The sequence below is a fragment of the Mastomys coucha genome, unplaced genomic scaffold (assembly GCF_008632895.1).
Source record: "Mastomys coucha isolate ucsf_1 unplaced genomic scaffold, UCSF_Mcou_1 pScaffold21, whole genome shotgun sequence".
Lineage (NCBI taxonomy): Eukaryota > Metazoa > Chordata > Mammalia > Rodentia > Muridae > Mastomys > Mastomys coucha.
This window is the reverse complement of record NW_022196904.1, coordinates 147166134-147178890: the sequence shown is the minus strand read 5'-3', so window position 1 is coordinate 147178890 and position 12757 is coordinate 147166134. Positions and strand designations below refer to the sequence as shown.

At 44.7% G+C, this 12757-nt stretch overlaps 1 pseudogene; it reads right to left on the bottom strand.

Moving 5' to 3' along the window:
- Positions 1–528: 528 nt before the first annotated feature.
- LOC116101425 lies at positions 529–1204 on the bottom strand (annotated as a pseudogene).
- Between the last annotated feature and the right edge of the window lie 11553 nt (positions 1205–12757).

The following is a 12757-nucleotide window of genomic DNA, read 5'->3' as shown; positions in this document are numbered from 1 at the left end:
TATGTTTAGGATAATAATGTTCCCTTGATTAAATGTCCCATTGATTAGAATGGATTCAACCTGTTGTGTTTGCATACTTATGTATTTATATGCATAAGTGTACATATACACACAGAGAGACACACACACATGGACCAGAAATCAAAGTTAAAGAGGTCATCAATTTGAGAGGAAGTAGGGACAAGACTCGGTTTGTGAAAAATAAAGACTTTTGGGGGACTGACAGAACCCCAGCTGATATGCTGACATGCCCTTCAGCCAGTAGGAAAGCTCAGCCAGGAAGTGGCACATGCCGGTGCACCAACATGGCGTAGTTTTGAATGTAGGTGCAGTAACAAGTTAGAATGTGTGGAGATAGTAGATCCTCATTTGTAAAAGTTGCAAGAAACATCTAGGAAAAACTTACTATGTAATCAGGAAGGTTTATCAAAATGTTTAAATGACAGATGTTAAAGAATTGGTGATAGTTCTGGAGATAATGTGAGAAAGTGTGAGCACTTGCTATCACTGCTGGGGATTTAAGTTGATCTATTTTTTTTTTTTGGCTGTCCTAAATTGTTTATTGGGTATGAATTTTACAAATATTACATATACTAGTCGTAATGGTGGAGCTGGAAAGTATTCCGACTTCTCCAGGCTGCACGGCAATAGCCACCAATAGTGTGGTGGAACTTGTCTTTTCCATAACATGGCTTTTGTAGCCAGCAGATGTCAGCCCATGCATCTCTCTGCATTTGTGGACTGGTTTGGTGATCCACTGGGTGTCAGGATTTCTTCTGATAGCTTTATGGAATGGATCCATGGGGACAACCTCAAAACATTTACATGTGAAATCTTCACCAACCCAGTAGGAATTGAGGACTCTCAAGGCCTCACAATGGTGCCCAGCTCTCTCCTCAGTAACATACTGAAAGTTTCAGGCTAATTTTAGCTGGTGAACACTGTGGTGTACAGACCTGCTGTAAATTGCACCCTTAAGAACCAGGCATCTGCAGCCACTATGGAGGACCTGAATTCTGTAAATGGCATAACCTTGCTTAGCCTTGTATCCCAGCCTTCAAGCCTTATCAAGCCGGGTGAGGTGGGGAGTCCTGTGCAACCCAGAGAGCTGACTGTATTGCCAGCAGTGGACCCTCAGAAGAAAAGGCATCATGTTGGACTGCTTCTTCCTCCATAGCTCTTGGATGTATTTGTATGTACCCATCTTGGCTCACCTGATGGCTGCCACAATCCCCTTGATGGCTCCTCGATCTTTTTTTTTTTTTTTGGGGGGGGGGGTTTCGAGATAGGGTTTCTTTGTGTAGCTCTGGTTATCCTGGAACTCACTCTGTAGACCAGGCTGGCCTCGAATTCAGAAATCCGCCTGCCTCTGCCTCCCAAGTGCTGGGATTAAAGGCATGCTCCATTACCGCCCAGCTTCGATCTATTTTTTTAACGTGGATAATTTGGAAGTTACATGAAGTAGTAATTCATTTAATAATTCCTCGCTACCCACCCCAATATTCTGGGTTCCTGAATGAAAGACACACACACACACACAACCTTTATATTTTGATGTACCTAAAACAGCTCAATGGCTGCGCCACTTCCTAGCCTCCATTTAGCTAACCCACCTCCCTCCGATATTCCCAAGTTATTACTTGTTAAATCCTATATTCCATCTTGGCTGTCCTGGACCCAGTCGGGCACTTCTCTTGGGCAGCTCTCCCCGAGCTCCTACATGGCCACTATGCTTTCTGTCTGTGGAGCACCTTCTCAGGTGTGGCGTCTCCTCTCCTCCACCAGTCTCAGTGTGGTGACCTCCCTCTCTTTCCTGTCAGTAGCCGGGAATCCTAAAAGTCCCCCCTCCGTCTGCCCTGCCCAGCCATTGGCTGTTGGCATGTTTATTTACCAATCAAAACCAACTGGGAGCAGGGTCTCTAAGTGTCTTCTGCGGGACACTCCTCTGAGTGGGTTTTGAATGTAATTAGCATGAGAATACAAGCAGTATTTAAAACGTGTCTGCCTTATTTTAACTGTAGCCATGTAGCATAGAAAGGTATTTGTCCAAAGAGCCAGCTGTAAGAATGTATACAGAAGCATTTTTCTAAAAATTAGAAAAGATAATTGCACATGGTGGTGGGAAGTGTTGAGCGGGAGAGTGCCAACCTCTGCCATGTAATAGTGTGCAGCAGATAAAGCGCGAGCATAAAACTGTTCCTGAACATTCTGAACTGACGGCGCCATAGTCAATCGTATCCCTTGGCTCCTGCTCACATGGCTCAAGCTGGCTCACATCTATCTAATGAGTACTTTAGTCTGTGTGCCTACGAAATAGCAACAAAATATACCCAGTGGTTGACAGGGGTTTCTCTGGCCAGAGGCAGCTGTGTTGAGAGGGTAGGAGTGAAAAATGATGCCACATTTTACTCTACTTACTTAAGGTTTTTTTTTTTAATTGTTTTTTAGCATGTTTTTATGTCTGACAAGCGAATTTGTAATTTCCCCTCAGAAAATTTGCAAAGTGAAAAGATATAATCTGCTATTCTTCATCTCTCGGGTCCAACCTATCTTTATGTTTCTTCTAGTTCCTTATCTATGTGAATGAAAGTGAGGCAGGCAGACCTCTGAGTTTGAGGCTAGCCTAGTCTACAAATCGAGTCCCAGGACAGCCAGGGTTACCAGAGAAACTGTGTCTCAAAACAAAAACAAAAACAAACAAAAACAAAAACAGAATAAAACAAAACAAAAAAGCTTTAAGAAGTTTGGGATGTGTTGTTTTTTTAAACTGTAGCTTACAGTTAAAAAAAGAAGAAGGGTTTCTGTAGAGTGAAAGGAAGTAAGGGCTGGGGCTGTATGGTGCTTGCCTGTGCAGAAATCCTGCATTTGATCCTGCCCCACCTGCCTGGGCACACACAAATGGAAAATTCCACCAAGCAAAGCTGTGCATCCAGTGACTCACACAGATAGGGGCTATTCTAGTTCGTGTCTTTAGAAAAAAATCCCTTCACAGCTTACTGTTTCACAATCCACTACAGGTCACGTCCTGTTGTTTGCAAAGCGTTTACCACTACTATTCTATGGACCCTGACAAAGCCGTTCCTCCTGCACAAGTTCATTCCACTATGTGGGCAAAAGGCATTGCGCGCTGCTGCTGTCTTACCCCCAGAGCCTAGCTCCTCCCTTCAAGCTGGGTAATGCTCAACAGGTCGCTTTCATTAAATTCTCTTTAAAAACTCTTTCATGGACTAAAAGCTTGAGCTTTCAAAAGCTCATCTATCGGAGAGCTTTTAAATCCTGTTTGGATAAAATGAAGGAAAACAAGAAGACTCTCAGTGGTGCAAGGCACTCACTGGATATGCCCTGCGGCCCCACAGGCACAGGACCGAATGCCTCCAACGAGGGCCCAGGGCCCGGCTTCCCAGTACAGAATGTAAATTTTAAACCAGTGTGAATTTACAAAGAAAGTAACGGAGTACTTTAGAACTAGATAAGAACATCCTCCCCCTGGGTGACATAAATCATTAACTTTGTTCGGGGGACCTGCGGAAGTGGGCTATTTGCTCGGTGTTTGAGAAAGATAACCCCCAGGATCCCTGACATTCAGGGGAGGTGTTTATCTCTTCCCAAAACCCAGACACCTTCCATAATATCTTAGGAATAGATCATCCTAGCTGATGATCTTGAAGGGTAAAATTTGAGTAGGGCCTGGGAATGTTAAAATCCGTTTGCCTGCTAGTCAGCTCTGATTCCGTTGCTAAAGCTAACTCTCCAGAGATGGACTGTAGTGTTGAACAGCAGGCAGGAATCACCTTCTCTTTATGTCCTGTCTCACTAACCTACAAGATGTGTTCTCTTTCTTTTGAAGGACAGCGGTGCTGTTAGGAGGCTGCAGAGAAGCAACAGGCAGGAGCTGGATCTACTTCCAACCTGGTTTCTTCCCAGTGTGGCTGGCCCTTTGAGCTCTCCTTTCTCATATGCTTATTCTGTGATCAGAGGCCATGGCTGTGAATGATGGGCCATCTATTTTTTAGTGGATGGATACTTGGGCTCTCTCTTTCTCTCTATAGTAGTAGACCTTTTATGTTCAACTAGAACCTCAGGTCTAGGGGCTGGTGAGATGGCTCAGCGGGTAAGAGCACTGACTGCTCTTCCGAAGGTCCTGAGTTCAAATCCCAGCAACCACATGGTGGCTCACAACCACCCGTAATGAGATCTGACACCACTTTTCTGGTGTGTCTGAAGTCAGCTACAGTGTACTTATGTATAATAATAAGTAAGTCTTTCGGCCTGAGTGAACAGGGCCAAGCAAACAGAGGTCCTAAAAATTCAATTCCCAACAACCACATGAAGGGTCACACTACCTGTATAGCTACAGTGTACTCACATACATAAAATAAATAAACAAATCTTAGAAGAAGAAGAGGAAGAGGAAGAAGAAGAAGAAGCAGCTCAGGTCTAAGACCTTCATCTACCCCTGATTTTTTTCTATGCTTTCCAAGTGCCATTGCTGCTGCTTCTTCTCCTTCTCCTTCTCCTTCCTCTTCCTCTTCCTCTTCTTCTTCTTCCTCTTCCTCTTCTTCTTCTTCTTCTTCTCCTTCTTCTTCCTCTTTTTTTTAAAGGACCCAGTTAGTTCTTTTCACAAACCTGAGATGAATCATTCTACATTATAAAGATCATGATCATTTACAGGCTTTTTAATTCAATGATTTTTCTGTACAGTAAAAAGATTCTTCTCTAAGCGCTCTGTGTGGTGGCACCCACGTAAAGTCTCAGCTATGTGGGAAGCTGAAACAGGGCCCAATAATTCAAGGCCAGCAAGACCTTCCTTCTCACTGTGTGGAAATGGCTCTGTGGGTAAGACTGCTTGTGGTGCTAGCAGGAGGACTTGAGTTCTAGTTCCCAGGCCCACATAAAATCTGGGCATAGGTAGGCATGGTGGTGCAATTCTTCACTTCCAAGACTTGAGAGGCAGAATCAGGTGGATCTCTGAGTTTGAGGCCTGCCTGCTGTACACAATGAGTTCCAGGATAGACAGGGCTATATATTAAGATCTCATCTCAAACAAACAAATAAACAAAAAACCCAAAATTTTAAGTTGGGGGTGGCAGCATGTGCTTGCAACCCCAGCACCCGGGACAGAGACAAGTGAACCCTGAGAGCTCTCTCCTCAGCCAACCTCGCTTATGTTTCAGTGAGAGATCCTGAAAAGCAAGAGGAAGAAACTCTTGATTCAGTCCTCTGGCATTGACATGCATAAACCACGGACAACCACATCTGCACATCCATGTGCATATACCATCTACACCATACTTCTCTCTGTCTCTGTCTCTCTGTCTCTCCGTCTCTCTCTCTCTCTCACACACACACACACTAAATAAATAAATAAATAAATAAATAAATAAATGTAATCAACTAACGAAAAGATTCTTCTGCAGCTCTCAATTCTGTTTCCCTAGTCTTGCCAAGAGGGAAATCCTGTGCCTTTGACCCAGGCTGCTGAATATCAGCCTTACTAGCGCTTTGCCTTCTGAATTATATCATAGTTCTACAGGCATAGACCTCCTGTCGAGAGACACTCTGCCAACTGAGTAATTGATTCATTTCTTCGGGGACCCCAGAATCTCATGTGGAAGGAAAAAGGGTGCTTACCAGAGCTGGTTACAGTCTTACCTGGAAATAGGTAAAGAGGCACCTCTGACAGAGGTTTATTTTGAATGGTTTTGAGAGGCCAGCAGCTCAGAAGACACCAACCAACAGTGAGTCAGGTTGCAGCCAGAAAGAGACAACGGGCTGTTAACTGCTTCAGAGCACTGGGTTGCTTCCAGCCGTTTCCATAGGCATGGACTCCAGACAGGAAGTCACAGTCTTTCACTGCTGCCACGTGAGGCCTGTTGACAGACCCTGTGCCCAAAGAACCTGGGCAGGAAATTGTTTTTGACTTTAATTTCCTTTATTATTTTTTTTTTTTTTGCATAGGTTTTTGCCTACATGTAAATCTGTGTACCATGTGTGTGTGCCCTAGATGCAGAATCTTAAAGAAAACATTGGCTCTCCTAGAATTGGCGTCATAGACAGTTGGGTGCCAGTAACCAAACCTGAGTCCTCTGCAAGAGCAGCCAGTGTTTTTAACTGGTGAGCCATCTCTCCAGCTCCCACACTTAACTTTTTTTTAGCTCCAAGCTGAAGGAGATTTTAATGGTTTTAATAATTCCCCGAGAATGTAAAATATGTGTAGCATATATTTGTATTAATTGGAGAAATGAAATTGGAGAAATGAGTGGGTTGTATAGTCTCTGGGGAGCTTGATAGACTGTCCTACTCAGGAAAATTTAAGGTGGAACACTGATTTGAGGAAAGAGCTCTTAAGTTAGAGCATGGATAGCCTTGGGTAAATTCAACTCTCTCTTTAGACCCATGGCAGAGACCTCAGAATCCAGTCACTGATCTCAGGAGGATGCCTACAGGAATGTGCACGGGGAGCAGCCTCTAAGAGGACTCTCTCTCACACACACAGTCAGTACCGTTTCCAGGCATGATGGCTGCACCATGCTGTGCAGAGCCTGTTCTTCAGATGTCAGCATGAATTCATGAATTGGTAGCTGAGTGTCTGCTTCCCCAGGGTTTGGGGAGCTGCATTTCCCCTCTTTTTTTGCTGACTCCTGCTTTGCCCAATAGAGTTATTCATTCAGGCTGATGGTAGGAGAGGCAAAGGTCTTAAGCTCAAGGCCTCTCCACTTCTGGGTCTTGCCTGTCCTCAGGCAACCCACCGTCTTCGGCCTTTTGCCGTTCTTCTCTAACAAATTTGCTAGTACTTTTTCTGCCTCTCTTGCAAGGCAGGGTGTGCCAGGTCAGCCCTTGCCACATGAGTAAAGTCCAATTGTTGCAGAAGAAAGGGAAGAGTGTCCTGGATATGGCTTCCAGTTTAGTTGAAGACCCACCTCTGTAGCTACACCCAATTAATGCTACTCAAATTGATCCTGGCAGCAGCACTCACCTTGATACCTGTCCCAATGTTCTGGATTCCCAAATGAAAGACACACACACTCAGCCTTTATTTATTTATTTATTTATTTATTTATTTAGGTTTTTTCGAGATAGGGTTTCTCTGTGTAACCCTAGCTGTCCTGGAACTCACGCTGTAGACCAGGCTGGCCTCGAACTCAGAAATCTGCCTGTCTCTGCCTCCCAAGTGCTGGGATTAAAGGTGTGAGCCACCACTGCCCGGCCAGCCTTTATATTTTTATATGCCTAAAATAGCTCAATGGCTGGGCCACTTCCTATCCTACACGTGGCTAATCCACCTCCCTCTGATATTCCCAAGTTATTACTTACTAAAACCTATCTTCATCTTAACTGCCCTGGACCCAGTTGGGCAGCCTTCCTGGGGCCACTCTTTCCCAGCTCCTACATGGTGGTTATCTCTCTGTGTCCATACCCCCCCCCCCGCCCCCCGCCCCACCTTCTCAAGCGTGGCATCTTTCCTATCCTCCTCCCACCATGGTAGATCTCCTTCTTCCTCCCTCAGTCCCTTGCCCCGGGGGAATCCTAAAAGTTCCATATCTGTCTCCCTGCCCAGCCATTGGCTGCTGGCAACTTTATTTACCAATCAAAACCAACTTGGGGCAGGGCCCCCTCAGTGTCTTACATGCAGACATGTGGATTCTTGTGCAATTTTGGGGACCCAAATTAACATAATACAAGCAAGCATCATTAGACCAAACAAGATCCAGAAGTCCTGTTGACATATATGGTGACTCTGGATAACAGCTGTCACTGCACAATCTAGTTAAAATTAATTCAAAATTTAAAAATAGATAAGCCTAGACTACTTAATATTCAACTTCCATAGGAGCTTCTAACATTTCTGATAATAAGTCTGATTTGGGCTCAAAACTTTGGCAGGAACTGAGTAGGCTTAATTGGTATTGTAAGAATTCAACCAGAGTGTCTTCACAAATTGAGGGGCACAACAGCGAGCTTCAGGGTTCCACCTATGAATTGTTGCTCTGTCACAGAGAGATGGATTTCCATAGGAAACAACCTCACATCCATTAAGAGAGCTACTATTATGGGCAGCAAATCAAGCTGGGCCTGGTCGCGCAGGCCAGCAGTCCCAGCTGCTCAGGACGCTAAAGGCCAGGATAGCAAGTTTGCAACTTGCCTGGGCTACGGAGTGAGTTCAAATCCCACCCCTGGTAGCTGAGTGAGACCTTGTCTCAAAACACAGAAAGTAGACAGAGGGCTGGGCATGTAGTTCAGCAGTAGGGCACTTGCTTCATTAAGTTAAAAATAGAACTGTTATATGCTCTGTCCTCCACTCCTGGATAGCAAAAGAAGTGAAAGCAAGGCTTTGGAGCCTTGACCCACCCTTTTCTCTGTGCCCTGACCTGTGAAGGTGAAGGTAAGCTGCCTCCCATCCCTGCTGCCATGGCCTTCTTTACCAGGATAGACTTTAAACCAGGTAGCTGCCCAGGCCACTGTGGTCGGAGAGAGGGTGCCAATCTATATCTCAAGCTCTCAGGGTCACCTGCTCGGTGGCACATGCATGCCTGTAATCCGAGTACTAGGGAGTTGGAAGCAAAAGGCTCAGAGGTTCCAAGGATGACTTTAGCTAAAGATCGATGACATCATCGTCAGGGTGCTAGTGTTTCAGGGATTCCAGGGGTAACAGTTAACAGAGGCATGCATCAAGCCTCTAGAAAGCCACAAAGGCCAGGAAATGGGACATAGACATGCATTCCTGGAGAGGAGCCCCTGACAGGCCATTACTGGGGGGAAACTAAAGGTGAAGGCTGAGTTCCAGCGATGTGGAACGTGGAGCCTCTTCCAAGAAAAGCTGCAGACACTGAATGGCACTGGCCAGTGAGAGAACTTCGTGGGCTGCAGACAACAGAACTGGACTGGTAGGGATGCCAGATCTGTTAGAGGCTTAGATGCCACCCAAAGATTCAGGTGTTGGACTTGGAACTCTATAGTCTGGTGTTTGTTCTGCTGAGTCTCAATGTCCTTCCCGTCCTGTCTTTCCTTCTGTGTTCTGATGCTTCCAATTAGAGCAAGGTTACTCTGTGCTGCTGTATTTTGGAAATATATTTTTTTCACAGATTTATTTATTTTTATTTTAAAAGTATGGGTGTTATGCCTACACACGTCTGTGCTCCACATCCGTGCAGTGTCCATGGAGACCAGAAGACAGCATAGGATCTTTTGAAACTGGAGTTACAGACTGCTTGTTAGACACGTGCATGCTGGCAAACTGGACCATTTCTGTAGTTTTCTTATAAAAGAAGAGGTGCGCTGTTTATTCTTTTTGAGTTTTTCAATCCAGAAAAGTAAAATCAATAAATATCAGCTGTTCAGTCTGAGGTGATGGGATGGGAAGGGCAGAGATGCTTTCGAGAAATCATTTTTAAACATTTATTTACTTAGTGTGTGTAGATGGGACGTCTGGACACTGCAGGGCTCTGGCAGAGGCTAGAGAGCAACTTTCAGGAGATGGCTCTCCCCTTCCGTGTGTGAGTTCTGGAGACGGTACCTAAGCTTTGAGGCAAATGCCTTACCTGCTGGGCTACCTCACCATCCTAGTGATTATTGTTTATTTATATTTGAGACAGGGTTTCCTATAGTGCAAGCAGGGCTGGCCTTGAATTTCTGATCTTCCTCCTCCATCTCCCAAGTGCTGCTGGGATTGCAGGTGTGCACTGGCGCTCTCAGCTAAGATGCATTTATTATTATTTTTTTTTAACGTGCTAGAATGGATAAGAATGTTCTTGCATGATTTATGTTTTCCAGTAATGTATTGTACTCTGAATTCAGCTGTGTAAGGTTATATGCAATTTAGAGCCATCAATATTTAAAGTAAAGCCCTTTTTGCATTTGTAACATCGCCTCTCACCTTGGTTCAGTAAAACACGTTGAGTACTGATTTTCTGTCACGACACGTAACTCATGTTTAGGTAGCCTCTTCACATGGATAATGAATTTAAATGTCCAGGAGATTGGGAAAAAAAGCATGAAAAGTCTTCCGGATTTGGAGATGAGGTTCTGGGCAGATCTGGAAGTGCCTTCCAGCCCTCAGGCACTCCTGCAGACAGCACCTCCCTTTGGGGGAGGCTGAATTACTCCCACCTCTTTCTGATACTGCTGTTTTAGCTGCCTACCCTGTCACTGTGCTCTGCTGGGTGCGGGAGAGGGTGTGTGACCTGGAGACATTGGAGTCCTGCCAAGATCATTTTCAATGCAGAAACAAGGAAGAAGAGTCTCTTCTCGGTGATGCAGATGGTGCAGTCACTAGTGCTGGTTGGCCCTTGGGGCAACTTCCTGAATGAGTGAAGGAAAGGAGGTCAAGACGGGAGCAGGAAGAACTGCACTTGGGGATTTTGTTTAGCTAGTCACTGACCAACAGGCGGCCTTGCCTTAATCACCTACACTGAGGTTTGGTTCTGTGAATATTGTTTTTTTTCTTTAGGCTAAACTGGTTAGAGTTATATTTCTATTATTTTCCATTACGTGTCTAGGAGTACAGCTCAGGGCACTGGGTACAGGCTAGCTAGCATACACAATGAATAATGAAATAGAAAATGGTAACAATAAAATAAAGAAAGCAAAGAGTGTCCAGAAAGCGTCCTCCTCACCTATCTTTTGAAGTGCCAGAATTTTCTTGAGAGTCATAGCTCCCTGCAGCAGGGAGGAACTCTGAAAACAGGTTTCCCAAGAAAAGAGGTTGCATGCCATACCCTGAGGTAAGTTAACCATTTGTCAGCAATTGCAGAAAGATTGGTGACCAGGGCAATGGCATCATTAAACTTGGTGATAACTAGATGAACAGAAGTGGGTATCAGTTTAGAATAAAAAGATGTCACAGCTCTACAGAGAGAAATGGGAAGCCTTAGCAAAAGCTGTGAAGGGCTCAGCAGATTAAATCGATGGCTGTAGACACAGCAGCACTTTCTCAGGGACTCTCTTCTACAACCTGGATCCGGTTGGAAAGGAGGCACCGAGGGACTTGCCATGGTCAGGCAGCAGAGCGAGGCAGGGTACTGCCATCCCACGCTGGTTCAACCGCTTTCTCTGCTCGTGCCCTTCATTTTCTAGATCTTATCGGATCATGCAGGTTCAGCTTATGTTCTGCTGAACTGGTTTCCTTCCTGGGAGACTTGAAATGGCTTTTCTGACAGCTTTAAACAGCTTTTGAAGACAAGGCAGTGTGCATCATGAAGGGCTATATCTGCTGGAAGAGAGATGCTGTGGTTTGATGCCCTCTCCTTGGTTCAATGGCTAGAGGCCTGTGGACCCTGGACACGTCCTCAGTTGGCAGGTTAGGGTTGTAGTTCAGGGGTACAGAGCCTTCCAAACAAGCGTGAGTTCCCATTTAACCCTTAACATAATGGGAAAGGAACCAAAACATAATGAAACACAATTTGAGTTCACCTTTTCCCTTTATGAAATGGGAAAATAGTTACCACTGATGTACAAAAGATACACCAGGGAGGTCACAGGGAAGGCCTGTGTACCCTGCAGCAGCAAATTATCCCCTTGGGACACTTTATAAAGTGAAGGAGTTGCCCTAAATCCCTAAGAGTTGTGTCTTGAATTAGATAGTTCAACATCAAATGCTGTACATTCACATTTATATACAGAACACAATGAAAATGCTTCAGGGCTGGCTAGGTGGCTCAGAGGTTAAAGCACTTATGGTACAAAGCTGATAATCTGAGTTCAATCCCCAGAACCTGCATAAAGTTCGAGGGAGAGCTGTCCTCAGACCTCCACACTCGTGGTTGTGACACACATCTGTTACCTTAATAACAGTGAATGAAATGTATTAAAATTAAAAGATTGGTTGTTTGGCACCTGAAAATAGTTCTGTATTGCTTTAGGGCTTTTGACTTGATTTTCCATAAGCAATCTTCTTCAGAAGTTTTGAATATACCCAGGATTAACAAAGAGATGAAGAAAAAAAAAGAAGAAGAAAAAGGAAAGATATAGGATTCATGCAGCCACACAGGCTCCTGAATTACACAGAATCAGTAAATCAGAGTCAGTGAATTCATTATTCATCCAGTTTTCCAAGAAAGTTTGTTTGAAGATTTGAGTACATAACACCAACTGCAGGTACCATTCCCTGTCACCTAAGTGTCCCCTGTTGTCACACATCTAAAGAATGCTAGAACATTTAGAGCTAGGGTTTATTTTTTTAAAATTACCTTTTCCGTTTCTAACATCTGGAAGCCAATTCCCAAATCCTCAGCCAGTCTTCAGGGAATGGCTTAGATTCACAGGAGAATATGATGGCTCCTTTTCAAAGCTTCAGGGCAATGCTGGGAGAGGGGAGCCGTCAGACCATGTGCGCAGATGTCTCTAAATAGCATTCCAAGATCCAAGGTAGCTTGCAAGTGGAACCGTGCTAGACAGAAGAGCTGGTAAGGTCGAAGTAGTTTCAAAGACCCTGGTAAATCTCATAATTGAGAACGTTAGGTGTTAGAATCCGCTCCCGGCCAGACTACCTGTCCTGGAACACGTGACCACGACACCCCACTAAGAGAACCATGACAACCGGTCACATAGCATTAAAACCTAGAGTTCTCCATACTAATGAGGTATCTCGATAGGCCCCAAATGTTTAGTCAATGAGCTTCCCTTCCTGAGCATCCCTTCCTGCAAAAGGTATTTAATTCCTAGTTCACCCAGAATAAGACATAGCATTTTCATCCTCCATGAATAAAACAGTTTGGACAAGCAAGGCCTGTCTCTATCAAGGATCATTATGTGTGGGGGT